The sequence below is a fragment of the Pelophylax lessonae genome (genome assembly GCF_965119305.1).
Source record: "Pelophylax lessonae genome assembly, chromosome: 1".
In the NCBI taxonomy this organism is placed as follows: Eukaryota; Metazoa; Chordata; class Amphibia; order Anura; family Ranidae; genus Pelophylax; species Pelophylax lessonae.
The window spans coordinates 712,432,964-712,452,349 of NC_138768.1; the positions used below are offsets into that span (position 1 = coordinate 712,432,964).

Sequence of the window (19,386 nt, forward strand, 5' to 3'; positions counted from 1 at the left end):
TTTTTTAATTGGGGTTGTTTTAAAAAGAATTAGAATAACCATTTACTCAATGAAAGTGCATGTTCATTGTATTTAAATGTAAATTACTATGTCTGCCTACTAGATGGAACTAATAGTAAAGGGAATTCCTATGATATTTAGCTCTATCCAGTGGCCAAATTAGGTATTTTTTGTTTTAAATCAATGATTTACATTCAAACAGCACGTGTTCTAGCATATTCACATTTGTTTTTGTTTTTTTCTCCCATTCGCAAAGAGAATGAATGTGCATACACAATCAATGGGTTAATGGCTAAATGAACCTGTCTTAGTCTGTGTTATTTTTTCTGACCATTCCTAAGTATTTGTTTAAATATATGAGAGAGGAGGTTAAAGGGGGTTGTCATTAAATGAAAATTCATCCACAGATTTCAAGTAAGATAGGGATGTCACTAGTCTTTAGCATTTCAGAACAAGTCCTGTTCAATGAGACTAACTACAACTAGCAGGGGAGGACTGGGCCAGGGGGCAGGGGGGCAATTGCCCCCTGGGCCACTCTGATGCCCCGTAAAAAAGGCTGCACTGCCACAGACATGCCTAAAGGATTTTTGGTGAAGAGAAGTAAAAAGTCCCTGCCACTGACCTACTGAGTGCGGGTTGATGACAAGGACTGAGCGCAAGCCTCCCCCCCCAGCATGGATGGTGTAAACTATGTCTGAACAGAGGTCAGTTGCATGCCCCACTGGAGAAAGTTGCCAGTCTGCCCCTGACTACTAGCTACACCATGACATGGATAAATAAGTACCTTCAAAGATCTAGTTACTATACACCTTAACCAACCAACATTTAAGAGATGTTCTAATTTTTTTTTCCAAGAATCTCCAGAATTTTACCTTTACACAGTGCTTGATGTATCTTTTTCTAATATAATCCCTTACATTATCATCACGCTGTCACAATTTAGCTTGCTAGTCATTTTTTTTTTTTTTATAACATAGTTGTGGCTCCTATGGCGTGTCATGCCTGAGTTATTTGACATTGCACGAGATACACTTTTTTGATGTAATAACTTGACAGTAATGGAACATTGCAGCCTGCCATGATGTGAAGTGGTCAGCAGTACATCTCTGTGATGTGTATGCACACTGTGTGCTTCTCCTTTGTTTTGTCGTATTCTTTGATGAAAGCCGTACAAGCTAAAGCACTTTGGCTGGCATTTGGTCCTTTAAAAAAAAAAAAAAAAAATCATATTCTTATGAAGAATGGTTATACATACATATATTTATTTATTAACATATTAAGCTGTAAGATGTCAAGGCAATCTTTTTTTATGTTTTGAAGATCACTCTGAATTTTTCTGTCTTGTTTTCCCTCTTGGTTTTTTGGCAAACTGTGTGTCATCTCTGAAGGCTCTAATCAGCAGATGAAAAGATTTTTTTTTGTCTTTTTCCTTTCTTTAGTAATCAAACTTTGCCTGGCTACCTAATATCTGAAACGTACTAGGCTTCAGAGAATACTTGTCTCTTCCCTTTATAAGTGCAGATACTTTGATCTGAGGCTCTCTTATATGCAATCACCTTGAGTCCTGCTGGCAGGTGGGCAACCACGTGTCTACCCAGCTAGGGCTGACCTGCAACCTTCAACCACCTCAAAGCATGCAAGGATTTGTTGTACATCTATACCCTGGGACATACCTATAGAAGTGAGATGGTGGTCAGATATTTTTTTTTTGTTATAACAACTGTTTTTTAAGTATTCAAGATAGTTTGGGATATAAATACATGTTTATGCACTGAGCAGACAACTCTGGTGTCAGTCTTATCCTGAGGACATAATTGCAACTGTGTGTGAAAATCCATTCTGGTTTAATTTTCTTCCCCCAAGATGAGGCAGCCAGGGGGTATTTGTAGGAATCACAGAATGCATTAAGGCATACCATAATTGGTCAATTCAGGTGAAGGTCATTTTATGCCTATATGACCTTATTGGCATTATCATTTCGATGTTGGTTTCTTTCAATGGTGAATCCGCCCAGAACTGATATTTCAGTGCATAAATATGCATTCTTATCCAAAACTATCTTGTATACTTACAAACAATTTACTTGACTACCATCTCACATCTATAGGGAGCCTATGCCCCAGTATATAGATGTACTACAAATCCTTGCATGCTTTGAGGTGGTTGAAGGTTGTAGGTAAGTCCTAGCTGGCTAGACATGTGGCTGCCTACCTGACAGCAGGACTCAGTGCTGGTTCACACTAGTGCGGCTGCGGCGATCGCATTTAATATCGGAGCGCACTGCTCCTTCATTACATGCGATCGGCTGTGCGGTGTGAGTTTAGCCATACACTTTGTATGGCTAAATTCGCACTGCACCCGCAGCAAAGTCGCACATGACCCTTTTTTTTAGCCGCATCAGGATCGGATCGCACAGTGGTTCACACTTGTGCGATCCATCCTGTGCGAACTGTAAAGATCGCACTGCGATATGTGATCAAACTGGGGGTGTCGTTACCATTTCATTGACACCCCCAGCATATCGCATATGGCAGTGTGAACTGCCAAGGGTGCGTTTGCGATGTGGGAACAGGCTGCGAATTCGCAGCCTTCCCGCATCGCATAAGTGTGAACCGGCACTTAAGGTAATTTGACTGACTAGCAGTAGGAACCAATAGTTCCTGCTGTGTTTCCTGTGGGAATAGAGAGCTGCTGCAGACTGGCACAGGGTGCATAAAAAGGAGGTTTGGGACTTTAAATGAAAGACACGACTAGGCTTGAGGGACAAAAAATAGTAACACATTTATTGATCAGTACATACAAATAAAAACATAACATAATGATGTATTGCATCAATAGAGTAAGGAAGACAGATAAATGATCCCATTTCCAGTATTCATAAAAACCAATGGCAAATTTCCAAAATTCCGTAAAAACAGTCTAATAGTAAACATCAATGAACTGCAATGGTCAACAGTATTGGAGTATCGATTGTAATTGTAACATCATTGAACTCGATGCGTATCGTGGATTAACTATACCACTTCATCAGGAGTAGATGTTGGCTTTGAAAGAAATATGTATAAGAAATGGCAAATGAGGATTCATGAAACTGGAGGGATGGGGAGAGGGAGGCGTAATCCTCCAATCCCTAGAACCTATGTTGCTTTGTAGATATTGGCAGGCATTGGGAGTAAGGCATGGCTTGGATAGTCTCCCACGGGAGCTGAGGGCACACGGGGCAGGCAGAAGGGCCAAACACGCCACACACATGGGCAGTGTGGGCTGAGGTGCATGGTTGTGGAGCTAGTATATATGGCAGCAATGCATCAGAAATCTATCAAATTGTAAAAATATATATAGTAGTAAATATACAATGTATATAATCAAAATTATATATGTATCTATTTAATGGGGATGACAGCAGGACTCAAGGAGATTTGAATGACAGCAGTAGGAACCAAAGGTTCCTGCTGTGTTTCCTGTGGGAATAGAGAACTGCTGCAGACTGGCACAGGGTGCAAGGGGGAAGCAGCTATTGAAAGGTTTTCTTATTTTAATGCAGGGAATGCATTAGGGTAAAAAAGCTTTTACCTTTACAACCATTTTAAAATTCAAATGCCAGAGCTCCGTGCAAAGAAGGAACAATATACTTATCTCTCCTGCTGCCTGAGTCGCCACACTCCACTCCAGGCAAATCAACCCCCAACTGATCAACCCCCAACTGACGTTTCTTGGAGTGTCAATCTTCCTGTGACCTCAATGCCACAACTGTGTACATAGCCTCCTCTTTCTTTTTTTATTATGAACAAATAAACAACATGTTAATATTTTTTGTCTGTTAAAGTGATTGTAAAGGTTCAAATAAAAAAAATAACAAGCATGTTATACTTACCTGCTCTGTGCAAGGATTTAGCACAGAGCAGCCCTGATCCTCCTCTTCTGGGGTGCCCCACTGGTGTCCCTGGCTCCTCCCCTTCATCGGGTGCTCCCACAGAGAGCCGCTTTCCATGGGGGCACCCGATTCCCGCTGCTGCGTCCATTGGCACAGACAGCGGGATTTAGCACTGGACACTGGAACTAATCGGGCTCAGGTAAGAAAATGGGGGGCTCTGGGGGCAGCTGTAGCTCAGAAGGTTTTTCACTTTAATGCATAGAATACATTAAGATGAAAAACCTTAAGGCTTTGCAATCCCTTTAAATAACAAATATTGCATATAAATGCTATATAGATTTCTATAAAGCCAGCAGGTGGAGCTCCTTTTAACATCATTGTCACAATTATTTTATAGTTGTGTTGAAAGAACCTCCTTTTTTAACCACTTTAAGACCAGAGGATTTTGCTGCTCAATGACCAGGCCACTTTTTTCAACTTGGCAATGCGTGACTTTAACTGATAATTGCGCGGTCATTCAATGCTGTAGCCAAACTAAATGTACGTCCTTTTTTTCCCACAAACAGAGCTTTCTTTTGATGGTATTTGATCACCTCTGCGCTTTTCATTTTTTGCGATATTAATAAAAAAATAGTGAACATTTTGTGAAAAATTTACATTTTCTAATTTGACAGTTAAAAAATATCCAGTATATTACATTTTTGTCATATATTTAAGCCAAAATGTATTTAGCTACATGTCTTTGACAAAAAAAATTCTCAATGAGCGTATTTTTATACACTTTAAGACCGGGAGATTTTACCCCCTTCCTGACCAAGCCATATTTTGCGATTCAGGACTGCGTTACTTTAACGAACAATTGCGCAGTCGTGCGACGCTGTACCCAAATGAAATTTACGTCTTTTTTTCCCCACAAAGAGAGCTTTCTTTTGGTGGTATTTGATCACCTGTGCGATTTTTAATTTTTGAAAAAAAGAGCGACAATTTTGAAAAAAAAAAAAACAATACTTTTCACATTCTGGTATATAACATTCCCCAAAAAAATTAAAAAATCTAATTTTTTTAACATTTTAGGCCAATTTTGTTTTCTGCTACATATTTTTGGTAAAAAATATCGCAATAAGCGTATTTTGATTGGTTTGGGCAAAAGTTATCGCATTTACTAATTACGGGAAAGATTTGTCATTTTTATTGTTTTTTACTAGTAATGGCGGCGATCTGCGATTTTTTGCGGGACTGTGACATTGCGGCGGACAGATCGGACCCCTAACTGACATTTTTTACACTTTTGGGGGGGACCAGTGACATTACTACAGTAATCAGTGCTAAAAATAGGCACTGTTACTTTAATAATGACACTGGTAGGGAAGGGGTTAACACTGTTGGTGATCAAGGGGTTAAATGTATGCCTCATGCTTACTGATGTGTGTGGGGGGGGGGGGGGGATTCTGTGACAGAGAGAGAGATTGCAGGTTCAGCTATGCTGAATCCTGTGATCTGTCCCTGTCTGTCACAGAGAAGATCCACCTGCTTTGTTTACACAAGTGGGCGGATATTCTCACACTTTTCCCCACGATCGAGGAAGAGAGGCGGTGATCGCCCTCTCTCCTCCTCCGGCCCGACTCCCGCTGTTTCTAAACACAGCAGGAGCGAGTCTCCGGCGGGCCGAGACAGGCAGGGGTCCAGTGACATAGGTCTATCTCGCTGGACCCAGGGCTGCCATGGTGCCGCAGTAGCAGCACAGTGAGCAGTAGGAAAGTGGATAAGGAACTCAGTTGCCACAGACTTATCACTTATCACATGGCTTAGTACCAGGTTTCTATCACACAGAGGAAGCTGCAAAGCAACCTGCTGCAATGCGCTGCCCTAATAGCTAACCCATAGTGCTTTTGAAATCCTTTGCAAATGTAGTACATTTTTAGGTTGATGTATCGAGCCCCATATGCCTATGGCAAGAATTATGGTAGTGAGTTCTTGCATCCAAAAGCCATCTAGCGGCAGCCAATCAGTATCCACCTTTAATAGAGAAGCAAGCTAATGTGGTTATAAAATCTAAACATTTTTTAGGTAGAAAATATCCCGCTATTTTACTCCCTCCTGCCACCAAACATTTACTTGGCTCCATGTTACCTCACTGTTTCCAGTTCCAGCACATCTCCCCTCCTGTCCTGCTTTCAAAGGAGAAACTGTGGGCAGCGGGGCTATTGGCTCCCCCTGCCGTAGGGCAAACTCCTGTAAGGAGGGTGCGGGGGTGTTGCCTATCTGCATTGTATGATGCACACAAATGCGCCTAGCTTGCTAAAGGAGGCACCCAACGGAGGGAGTAGCTGAGAGCATCAGAAGAGGAGGTAGTGACAGTTTTGTACAATATTATTGCACAAAGCAGGTAGGAATAACCTCTTTTTTTATATTAAAATAAATATATAGATAAAATATATAAAATATTAAAAAGGATAAGTTTATTTAAAAAAAGGGTACTTCTTGTAGATGGTAGGAAGGGCTCTTGCACATGGCCACATACCAGCATGTACAGCCATATAGAGTAAAATCTTCCTGTTGTTGCCAAGCCTGGAAGCCACAGTTGCAGCATAATTCTGCCCATTGAAATGCATTGCAGAATGCGCTGTGGACGGCTATACACACTTAACTGCCGCTGTATGCTTGTATTTCTCAGTACATAAAATTGTACTTTTGTAAAGAACTGTTGTCAGCTGCCACCACAGGAAGCAGAAAGGCTAGAAATACGAATATTTGTTAACTCAATTTGCATTTACAAAAATCTATAAACCTTTTAAGAATACTTACACCTTTTTATTGTTATAGTGCTATAGGTGTAACAATTCATCAGAATTAATTTTCAATTACTTTTCAGTCACTTCCTGTGCATTTACTCTGCATTTGATGAATATTTGATTGTGCAAAATCCAATGTTGTGTTGTAAAATCTTAAAAGCACCATAAGGATTTTATAATATAGTGGTGCGAACTGCATCATTTAAATCTATTTGCTGTTCCACTTCAAAAGAAGCACCAGGATTCTCGCTGCAGTTTTATTACTGTACTACGACATAACTGAGAATGAGCTATTAATGCAGAACGCAATCTATGTGTCATGGCACTTTCTGGGTTTTCTTCTTTTAGCCTTTGCAGTAGTAATAGATGGTAGCGATCTCTATGCATTATGCGAAGTCCATTCCAGCCCATATTAATAAGCTCCTATTAAATGAAAAGCTTTGAATTAAATGATTGATTTCTGCAGTATTTTTAAACAACGCAAGTCACCTACCTACTTACCTTTAGCCCCTCTCCTGACTTTCTTCACTGTGTGGCCCTGCCTGGTGGGCTGTTCCAAGCCCATTCATACCTATATGGGTGGCATTTTACTGCTTTAGATTGCTGGGGGGGTCGCCATGAGTACAGTCAGTGGCATCACTATGGGGGAACAGATCGCACCCGGGTGACACCCGCCAGAGTGGTAACAGTAAGTAAGAAGTGATATTTGCCCATGGTGGTGTCACCCCCTTCTGTGACAGTGCAGGGATTAGCATGCTGGCACCAACCCTATAATTTACAGGGTCCAGTTTGGGATGTGTATCGTGACTACGTGTTGCCGGCCTGAAACTAGACTGCCCAGCACCCTGCAGGGCACTGTGGCAAGCTAGACAGGAGAGAACCCGATGCACTAGCCTGGTCCGTATTGAATACTCTGTCCTGCTGTCTCTCCGCAGTGGCAGGACAGAGCACTGTGGCAGGCTGGTGGGGGGGAAGGTGAGCCACACCAATGTGCTAGTATGCTCAGTGCCCCACTGCCTGTCCTGCTGTCACTCTGCAGCAGGAGAATAGAGCACTGTGGCAGGCTAGCGGGGGGTAGGGGAGTGTGACACAATGTTTTACCGCACAAGGTGACATCAACCCTAGTGACACCACTGAGTATAGGAATAAGTTGGCTGTTCATTATTCATTTTCCTGTGACAGACCCACTGTTAGTTAAAGGCACAGTTAAGCTGGTAATAAACACCAGGGCTCTCAGACATGCTGGCACAATCTGAATGTCTTACAATATTTGTATATACAATATGGGTACAATATGGATATTTATGTTTGGCAACTGCTCATTTCTAGACTAAGGTTGGGGATTCTCACTCCAGGCACCTCTTTTTACCGAATCTTAATTTCAAATTTTCTTCATGTACATGTAGTACTACCTCATGTTCCTATGTACATTGTACGCCTAACTAAGATGTCAGACAAGTAACCCCCCCCCCTTCCCAGCCCCCCTGCTCCAATAACTTATCCGAGACAAGTGGTGGCAAAAATAATGCAGAACGAGGGGGCAAGTCAGCCACCCAGCCCTCTGCATTCCTGTTGCCACCACTTGTCCCAGGCATGTTTTTGAAACCAAGACTAGCAGCAGTTATTGCTGGCTACATTGTCAGATGGCTACTGGGGGATGAAGGGTGCAGTTTTAGTAGCTGACCGCTTAGTTCTGGCTGTAAGCATTTTTATGTTAGCATTAACTGGGCCTTGCCACATACACTATGTATACATGTGTTTGTGCTGTGAATGTGCTCGATCACATTCAGCACTGAAACTGAGCTATCACCTGACAGCTTCTAGTCTCAGAGTAAAAATTGGAAGCTGGTAGGACTTTCCATGATAATGATATTGTGACAGTTAATTACAGTGATCACTAGTTTGAAAAGCTTTCCCTGTATTGCTTACTAAACCATAAAAAAAGAAAAAAGATGGGGTTTTAAGGGCCCAAATGAGATGGTCAAAATATACGATGCAACACGGAAATAAAGTTAAAAATAAATTCTGTTCACATAAAAAAGCATGCATAACCATGCTATGAAGACATGCATACATATAACATCTACATATAATGAATTTAAAATGAGAACACAAAATGGGTAACCGGATGGTGGGGTCTCAGTCAGAAAAGATGGACATGGTCCCTTTGCAGCCAACGCATTTCGCTTGACTTCGCTTCTTCAGGGCTTAAGAGACCAGAGAACCAGCTAGTGTACCCCTAGAGACGTGCGGACTCACAGGACAAACAGGAATTTGATAGGTTCCACTTGTATGGCAGACGTAGACCGTGTGTCGATCTTGCAGTAATAATAATTTTTGTAGAACATATGTGTGCATATAAAATAGGGGTGCCTATATGGTACACGTGCTTTCTTATTAGGTAATATAGACCCCAATGCACTATTGTGTTGGATGTTCATATACTGCCAAAGAAAAGGGTATATAGCATCCCCCTACTAGGGTATGCGGTGGATGGGCAGGCACTTATTTGTATAGTATTCCCAAATAGATAGATGTATTTTCTTGATCATATGGAGAAAGAAACACCAAGGGTATTATACAAGTAACAAGCTTCCTATTTATAGAAGGACCGTCCTAAGTGTCTCCCTCCAAGCGCATATCCTGCCTGATATTGCTTACTCTTTAGAACATCTGTGAGGAGAAGAAGATACATTGTATCTTTGTGGAGGATCTCCAGAAGAAAAGTCTTTAAAGATAATAAAGATAAAATAGGTAGATCAGGGCTTGATTTAGGTTAGTATTAGGGCTCATATACACGGTCGTAAAGGGACTGTACAGCGTCCAGGGCCTTCAAAAAAACGTTCCCAGTACCCACAGCTGCTGTTGTGCCAGGGATCACAAAAAGCACCTGCACATGCACAGATGTATGCCCTGAATGCAGATAGTGTGCAGTGGGGCATATGTCCAGGCATGTGCTTTACACAATCCCATACCGATTTGGAGGTATGGGATAACTGAAAGGAAAGAGGGACTGTGGGGTTTGGTTCTACAAGGCGGACAATCCTTCCAAGTAAGGGACAGTTGGGAGATATAAGACAGTGGAGAAGTGGGACAGAGGTATTTGGTTCTAGAAGAAGGAAAGTCTTTCCAAATCAGGGACCATTAGGAGGTATAGGACATCTGAGAAGGAAAGAGGGGCTGTGGAGTTTGGTTGTAAATGTTGGTAAGTATGGTGCAAATGAGAAAGAAATAGGATATGGTTCTAAAACATGGACTGTCCTTCCTCATTAGGAACAGTTAAGAGGTATGGGACAACTGAGAAGGAAAGAGGGGCTGAGGGATATGGTTCTAAAAGAGGAACAGTTGAAAGGTATAGGACAATATAGATAGAGAGACTGTGGAGTTTGATTGCGAAAGATGGACAATTGGGAGGTATGGAATAACTGAGAAGGAAAGAGGGACTGTGGGACTTAGTACTAAAAGAGGGCAGCTGGGAGGTATAGGAACTGAGAAAAGGGACAGATGGATTTGATTCTAAAAAGAGGATAGTCCTGTCAAACGAGGGCCAGCTGGAAAGTAAAGGACTACTGAGAAGGAAAGAAGGGCAGAGGGATTAAAATCTAAATGATGGACATTTGGGACTATTGGACAACAGAGAAGGAAAGAGGGACAGTGGAATTTGGTTGTTAAAGATGGACAATTGGCAGGTATGGTGTAACTAAAAAGGAAAGAAGGACTGTGGAATTTGGCTCTAAAAGAGGGAAAGTTGGGAGGTATAGGACAACTGAGAAGAGGAACAGATTAATTTGATTATAAAAGAGGGACAGTTCTTCCAAATGAGGGACAGCTGGAAAATGAAGGACATAGTAATTGGGTTCTAAATGAGATTGTTGGGAGGTAAGGGAAAACTGATTTAAAAAAGTGGGACTATGGGATTTGGTTCTCCAAGAGGGGTACTGACTTCAAACGAGGAACAGTTGAGAGGTATGGGACAACTGAAAAGTAAAGAGGGGCTGTCGAGTTTGGTTGTACAACACAGGGAGAATATCCTTCCTGGAGGCAAGGGAGCAAACGTGAGGTCAACAGGAGCAGGTCGGCATGTCCAGGAGTTCTCCAGTAGAGCCAGCTGGGGCTGGTGTGTGTACAGTCTGGAGGACTATGGGAAGTAGCCAGGAGGGCTAGTGAGAGAGGCAGCTGCAGCCAGGCGGCTGGCAGTGCCTGAAGAGGTGTTGCTGGGATCAGTAGCCACAGAAATGTAAGCTGGACAATGGACTTTGCTACACAACAAATGGGGCCTGGGGTCCCTGTCTGTAAAGGGCTTTTACTTTGAGTGCTTTGCCAGATTCATTAAAATTGTTCCAGCTGAATCTGTGTTTTTTTTTTTTTCTGCAAGCAAGTTAAGTGCTGGAGGAAGAGAAAAGGGTGTATATAGCTACTGTATATATAAGAGAGTTGTCCCTGAAGAGTTCTGAAGTGGAAATCCCATAATACCCCCTTATTCCTTCAATAAAAATACAAAAACAAGCACTGGTCTGTTTCTTGACTCAAGTGTGCCTTTGGAAATTCAGTGTGCCTGGCTGTGCAGTGTGGGGGATCCCATTTTACTAGTGGCTCTTATGTGGGGTGTGCTGCATATATATATATATATATATATATATATATATATATAGGATAACTGAGAAGAAAGGAGAGGCTACGGAACTTGGGTCTAAAAGTGGGTGTAATTATAAAAGAGGGCAGCTAGGAGGTATAAGGGCAACTGAGAAGAGGGACAGAAGGAGACAGAGACATTTGGGAGCTCAATAATGACACTCTGTACATTTACATGCCTCCCAACGTTTTGCAATAGGAAAAAGGGACACCTATGACCAAAAGTATGTAGGCAGTGGTGTATTTTGGTTTTGTGCTGCCCTAGGCAAGACTAAAATTGGGCACCCCCCCCCCTATGTAAATTTGCCCATTCCTTTTTTAATCAATGTAACTCTCTCCAAAATTGAGGGACTAGCATGAACCCCTGAGATCTCACGAGGGGGGGGGGGTGAGAGGGGGTGGGAGAGAGAGAAGGGGGTGGGAGAGAGAGAAGGGGTGGGAGAGGGGGGTGGGTGAGGGAGAGAGAGAGAGGGGGTGGGTGAGGGAGGGGGGGGGTGAGAGAGGGGGGAAGAGAGAGAGAGGGGGTGATCAAATAGAGAGAGGGGGGAAGAGAGAGAGAGGGGGTGATCAAAGAGAGAGAGAGGGGGGATGAGAGAGAGGGGGGAGAGAAGGGGATGAGAGTGAGAGAGAGAGCGCGAGAGAGGGGGATGAGAGAGAGAGAGAGAGAGAGGGGGGATGCGAGAGAGAGGGGGGATGAGAGAGAGGTGGGAGAGAAGGGGATGAGAGTGAGAGAGAGAGCGCGAGAGAGGGGGATGAGAGAGAGAGAGAGAGAGAGGGGGGATGCGAGAGAGAGGGGGGATGAGAGAGAAAGGGGGGCTGAGAGAGAGAGGGGGGTGAGAGAGAAAGAGAGAGGGGGTGAGAAAGTGAGGTGAGAGAGAGAGAGAGAGGGAGAGAGAGGAGGGGTGAGAGAGAGAGAGAGGAGGCAGTGAGAGAGGGGGATGAGAGAGAGAGGGGGGTGAGAGAGAGGGGATGAGAGAGGTGGCTATAGCAACCAGTGGCCAATAGAGTCTTATGTGGAGGGGGGTGGCTTTTTTGCTGCCCCCCTGCAAAGTGCCACCCTAGGCCAGGGCCTTGTTGGCCTAGGCCAAAATACAGCACTGTATGTAGGCATAGGACACACCCCTGCATGCCCCCTTAAAGCGGTTGTAAACCACTTTCCTTTTTTTTTTTGTACCTGCAAGGCAAAGGCATAATGTGCTAGTATGAATTGCATAATAGAACATTATGTGAAATTTACCTCAAAACAAAGCATTCCAGCGATGCGATCTCATCACTGGAGATGGCGTCCATCTTCACTCGGTCTTCTTTCTGGGTTCACGGACTCCGGCACTGTGACTGGCCGGAGCGCCGACATCACTCCCACGCATGTGCGTGGGAGCCGCCGATCACTGCACAAGGCTCTGAAGAAACCGCACGGGCGGGTGTTCCTTCAGAGCGCATGCGTCAGTAATGTCACTGGCTGCATGTACAGTAAATATCTCCTAAACGGTACATGTTTAGGTTATATTTACACTAACTATAGGTAAGCCTTATTATAGCCTTACCTATAGGTAAAACTTAAAGATGGAAGTTTACTTCCTCTTTAAAGGAGAATTATACAAAAAAAATAAATAAAATGATTTGTTAAGCCCACAAGTGTATTTTATATACAAATTTATAAATCAGACCAAAATGAGGAGGAAAGAGGGACAGAGGGACTTTGTTCCAAATCAAAGAGAAGAAATGTCATCAGCATATCAAGTATTCCTCGAAAGGGTCCAAAGCAGCGGCGGCTTCTCCTCAGTTCCCCGCGTCTCCTCGAGTCCTCCCGCCTCCTCCTCGGCCAATGGCATGTGTTAGTCTTTCGGCCAATCAGGAAGTGGGTCTCGGACCCGCTTCCTGATTGGCCAGGAGGAGGATCCCCGTGACAATAGCGAATTTTCATTCGCTATTGTCACACAATGTATGGGCTCGGGGAGCTATGCTCTGCGCCCCATGCACACCAGATTTTTTTTGGCCGGAAAGTCGTAGTCGGTTTTTGGAAGCATCATACTAACAAGCCGACAATCGGCCGATCGGACGTTGGCCTAAAATTCACGGCCAACAATCGTTACGTGTGTACGAGGCTTTAAGGCCCATACACACGTACCGATCGTCGTCATACAAACGTTCGTCTTTTCTCCCCGGGATGTCGATGTCTGTTGAAAAGTGCAAAGACAGCACAAGAATTTTGTCCGCCGACTTCAGCTGACTGCAGAAGTGATGTCATGTAATGGTTAACTTTCCCTGTGTTTTTTCTTTTCTGAGCATGCCCAGTCTTGCAAATCTGCGGTCTGTCGGCAGAATTCTGTACTGACAGGCGAACAATCGTCCGTTCTGGTGTCGGCATACAAAAATTTTTATGTTTGCAAGAAAGACTCTTGTCCGCAGAATGTGCGCAGACAGCTGTCGGAGGCACCATACTAACAAGCGTACAATCGGCAGATCTTTCGTCCGCCGACGTTTGTATGACGACGATCGGTACGTGTGTACGGGCCTTTACCTTCAACTATGTAGCGCAAGGGCCTGCCTGATTGCATACAAATTGAAAGTGTTTAGGTCTGACCTCATATTATATGGTTTTGGTAAATCTAAAGGAAAAAATCTAAAGAAAATTGTATAGTGTGTATCCAGCTTTAGATGTGCCCGCTTTAATCATCAACCATGAGAGTTGCTAAATGTTGTTCCTTCATTAAATGTAACCATCTTACTACACTTAGAGGCGCCTCTCTTCTTTTTTATACTGTGACGTGACGCTACTTGTATATCAAGACATTGCTTGTTTTATCAAGTCAAAATGTATTAAAAAAAATTTGCTTGTCTTGCAAAACGCTCTCAAACCAAGTTACTCTCAATCCAGGGTTTTCCTGTATAAGATCTCTGTCTTCCAGCCTACAATGGGAAAAAGGGATGGTGAATTGTCCTCCTCCTGGTACAGAGAGTGCTGCAAGTTTGGTGTGCCTGATGACAGGTGTGATAATGAGAGGCTCAGACAATTAGGCATATTTAGCTGGGTATATCCTCCAGGCACATTATACACCCAGCTCCATCCAATCCAGTGACAGCTCCCAATGACACATACAGAAATAATAATCCCAGACCCCCAACATAGAGAGGAGGAGGAGGGGGGAGCCCTCAGCACCCATCCCCACCATCACCCTGTCCTGGCACTAGTGACAGGTGGCCGATCTGCCATCCTAGGTAAGAGAAGAGTTAAAGGAGGCAGGCTCTGCCCCCTCCTCCTCCTCCTGCCTGGGTGTAAACAGAGAAGTCTCAGCCTATCATGTCTGATCGCTGCTCGCTGCTAGAAGAGAGAGCCAGGCTGTGTAACGTGATACATTATAGACTGATCCAACGTGCTGCCTGCACGGCCATTCACTCTGCTATACACGGAGCATCCATAGGGAAGGAGGCGATCCCAGCATTAGGAGCAGCAGCCTGGCCACCATCCCCTCCCATACACATACATAGACATAGGCATCATCTCTCCATCCATCCTCTACTGCTGGAATGGGAGGAGGCTCCCTCTGCTAGAATCTCTCCACACCACCATTAGCATCTCTAATCAGCTGGCTTTTTAACCCTTAGAGGACACCCACAAGACAAGACTCAACCAGAGGTAATTAAAAAAAGAAAAGTCTATTTTTCTACTTTTTATTCTATTCTATGTTTGCATTGCATGTGTGATCTGTGATGGATGAGTATTGATTGAGCACCTTATGCCATCCTTGCACAGCCTCCATCCCTTTGTTGCAGGATCCCTCTTCTATCTTAATACCTAGGTGAGTGTGATGGTGTGCTGCAGTCCCATGTCATCCTTGGATCTGCCCCTACCCCCATCTAACCTGTGCCAGGGCATTGATTGTGATTGCCATGGTGGCACCTTCCTAATCAGATGCATTGCCCTGCTCTTGAAAGGTCTGACCCCCCCCCCCCCCCCATCTCAGTGGAGTGGAAATACTTTCTGTAATTGAAAGCAGATTCCCCTCCAGTCTGCAGTGGAGCCAGCCAAGATTTTCATTCTTAAAATAAACCTTTTGTTCTCAAAAACTTTCAAATTGTTCCTGAAGCCGGCCGGAGGAGTTGTGTGTTTGACAATCCATCACGGAGCCCTGATAAATTGTATCAAAATACAGCTAGACTTTAAATCAACATGGTGTTGTGTGCTGGGCTTCACATATCCACTCTCTGGCCAAGAAGGTATGGGATGCCTGTGTTTGGATCCTAGATCTCCCATGGTGTGCTAGATCTATGGATATGGATGTCTATAGATATACTTGTCACACCGCAAATCGCTTGTCGGAATTTTCTATTTATTTTTTTCCCTCCCTGTCCCACCGGTTTCTCTTCTGTTATTTGGTTAAACTATGCACACCAGGTTCGAAACTTCACAGAATATTGAATTTAATTCAGAGTGATGGTATTTGTGTTTGCTTTTCATCTGCTCTTTATTAACTCTGCATCCCCCCCCCCTCCTCCCTTGGACATGGCTTTTAGAGAAGAAGGGGGGGGGGGGGGGACTATGCAGGCATTTTAAATTCCACTTTGAATGCACTGCTATGAAATCCTGCAGACAAAGACTTAACTGATTCTCTCCATGTGTATGTTGTGAACAATAGGAATCCGGTGAAGGACGAGAGGCCAGAGAGAATAAAATGAGAGAAAAAAAAAGCAAGCAGTGTTTTTTCTTTTTTTTTTGGTAAAGTTTATTTATTTATTTATTTGCTATTCCAGGTCTCACGTTTCCTGCTCGGCCATCTGCAAAGCGAGCCGTGAAAGCACTTACCCCTAGGTAGAAACCTTTTATGCGATGGCCGCTGTGTGTTAATAGGAAGAACCCAGTTTTATATTTTACCGGCAGGTTCTAATGTTGTTCCTCTTTAATAATGCATGGCACTGTGTGCTTGTATATTCACCAAAGCCTCTGCTTGGCGGTCTGTGGATAGTTCTCTCCCTGGCGGTGGAAGAGTTACCCACCTGTACTGTCTGATCTCTATATAAAGTGCATGGCAGCTGGTAGAGATGAAGAATGGGCCCTTTTGAACTTGTTGGGGTAACTAGTGTGCCCCCCCCCCCCCTACTACGATTCCTAGGAGTTTAAAAGTTTGTGGTCTGCGCTTCTTTAGGCTGGAATTGATGAATGGCTTGGGGAGATGGTGCAGATCTGCAGAATGATTTAGCTGGACTGACTTGCTTGGGTTTCTCTAAGTCTTGGAAGGGTTGTGCATTTGTAGACTAGCTTTTCTTCTGGGGATTGAGTACTAAACAGAAGAAAAGCAGTTTGGAGCCTATGATTAAAATCCCTGCAAACATCTGATATTCTGCACAAGGGGTGCCTGATGAAGTGTGACCTGATGTATACAGTGATTTATTTTACTCTACATTACACTGTGAGTGACTCATGTAAGAGCAAAGCATTTCTAATAGACTCCTGGCTAGGGGGATCCGACGGTGCCTTTGCCTGCCAATGTCCTGTAGTCTCGCTCCTGCAGTAAAGGGACCAATGAAACTTTTTATTTTTTCTTGGGTTAACTGGTTTGCTTTTACTAAGGCCTGTTTACAGTGCAGCCACAACTTGTTGGATCACGCAGAAGATTTGAGCTTATTGCAAAATCAAATACCTAATCTATATAAACCTGATTTGGGTGGAACTGAAATAATTATCATTGTAATTGGCATATATCACCGTCCAGGTGCTGCATAGCAAAAGACTGACATAGCTTGACAGTGGTTTGTTAAAGCATGACTCGGCTCTGCCAGGCACTTCTACGACACTTGTTGCACTTTCGTTCTGTCTGGCCTGCTAACTTTTTGTCATTTTATTTCTGTAGATGGCCTTTTTTCTTTTCCTTAACTTTTTTTTGTAGGCTGTCCTTTTACTTGTAGATTATTTTTTTTTTTTATTTTGTTGTATTTTTTTTTTTTTTTTTTATAGCACTATTTTCATGTTTACTCCTCCTTGGCATGTCTCCATTTACACCGATTTGATGTCCAGGTTGTTCCATAGCACTCTATTCATGTTTACTCCTCCTTGGCATGTCTCCATTTACACCGATTTGATGTCCAGGTTATTCCATAGCACTCTATTCATGTTTACTCCTCCTTGGCATGTCTCCATTTACACCCATTTGATGTCCAGGTTATTCCATATATTTTTTTGTAAAATTATTTTTATTGAAATTTTTTGAAATTGTATAACAAGGCAACTGTAGATGAAAGCTTTTTAAGAAAACATAACATTCTTTAAAAAATTAAGTACGAAAACAAAACCCAAAAAAAAAGTAACACCATAAAAGTAGCCTCATCAGTGTGACGTCACCTCAAAGGTGAGAGACCCATGACCAGAGAAGTACAGTCACCCCACATAACAAACGTACAGGGATATATCAACGTTCATATTCCCCCCTCCACACAGATTTTTCATATATACAGATTTTAAATCCAGGCTATCCCAAATATACAGATTTGAAGGCCAGGTTATTTCATATACACCTATTTGCTGTCCAGGTTACTTCTTCTAAACAGATTTGATCTCCAGGTCATTCTATATACACATAATTGTTGCCCAAGTTATTCCAAATACACAGTTTTGATGTCCAGTTTATTCTATATATATATTTTTTTTTTTTATGCATGGTTATTCCATATACACAGATCTGGTGTCCATGTTATTTTATTTACACAGATTTGGTGTCCATGCTAATCCATATATATATATATATATATATATATATATATATATATATATATATATATATAAATCCATAGGATCTGTAATTGCCTACTTATTAATAATAATGTCTCTGGGTCCAATACGATTTCACTGGGTATTTGCATACCACTTTGCTTTGAAATGGGTTTCTTGCCTCTCTTGTTATTCGACTTTGATAAAGTAATACAGTTCTTGAACAAGAAATCCAAATACGGAGATTTGAGGTCCACGTTAATCTATTTACACGTATTTGATGTCTAGGTATTCAGTATACACATATTTGATGTCCGGGTTAATCCATATACACATATTTAATGCCCAAGTTATTCTATATACACAGATTTGATGTCCAGGTTATTCAATGTACACATGTTTGATGGCCGGGTTAATCCATATACACATATTTGATGCCCAAGTTATTCTATATACGCAGATTTGATGTCCAGGTTATTCAATGTACACATGTTTGATGGCCAGGTTAATCCATATACACATATTTGATGCCCAAGTTATTCTATATACACATATTTGATGCCCAAGTTATTCTATATACACAGATTTGATGTCCAGGTTATTCAATGTACACATGTTTGATGGCCAGGTTAATCCATATACACATATTTGATGCCCAAGTTATTCTATATACACATATTTGATGCCCAAGTTATTCTATATACACAGATTTGATGTCCAGGTTATTCAATGTACACATGTTTGATGTCCGGGTTAATCCATATACACATATTTGATGCCTAAGTTATTCTATATACACAGATTTGATGTCCAGGTCACCCAGAACAACTTTTTTGTTTCAATTTAGGACTTAAGTCAAAGCACCATCATGATAGGCCTCCATTCTTACCTCTTGGTTGCCACCTCAACCTTCATCAGACTGAAATCTTCATTTAAGCCTTTACCAACTTTTTGAACTGGCATCTGTACCTGACACTGTCCGCAGTCAGCTAAAACACATATAAAGTATTATATTATTTTTGTAGGATGACTATTTTGTATGAAGTGGAGCTGTTTTTTCTGAGTCATAGAAGTTTATTAAATGCATTATTTATCTATTAAATGCATTATTTACATACCAATGTCCGTCACTATTAGATGAAGAGTTTTTATTTATGACAAGAATATCAATTTATGTACACTAAAATATACAGTGTACTAATATACAAAAAAAATAGCTTTCTGGTTTCAGCAGGAAATAATTCTATCACTTGTTATCTTCAATATCTCTTCTAGAGTAGAGATAATTTGGTCTAGGACTCTGTATAAATTAAGATCAATTTAAATATACCAAGAGTAGACCGCATTGCTGGTCCCAGTAGTGAATGGTTCTTCTTTGATCTTCC

General features: G+C 42.3%; 1 protein-coding gene across 25 annotated transcripts in view; it reads left to right on the top strand.

Moving 5' to 3' along the window:
* Nucleotides 1-19,386, top strand: part of TENM3 (teneurin transmembrane protein 3) — a 1,577,510-nt gene that overhangs the window by 892,389 nt on the left and 665,735 nt on the right. For 3 of the 25 annotated variants that reach the window (XM_082244030.1, XM_082244031.1, XM_082244032.1), the window contains exon 1: nt 14,762-14,935. The exons of the other annotated variants lie outside the window; for them this stretch is intronic. The gene's annotated coding sequence lies outside the window, so the exon portion shown is untranslated. Of the gene's footprint in view, nt 1-14,761; nt 14,936-19,386 lie in introns of those variants that run through there. 25 annotated transcript variants of the gene reach the window in all.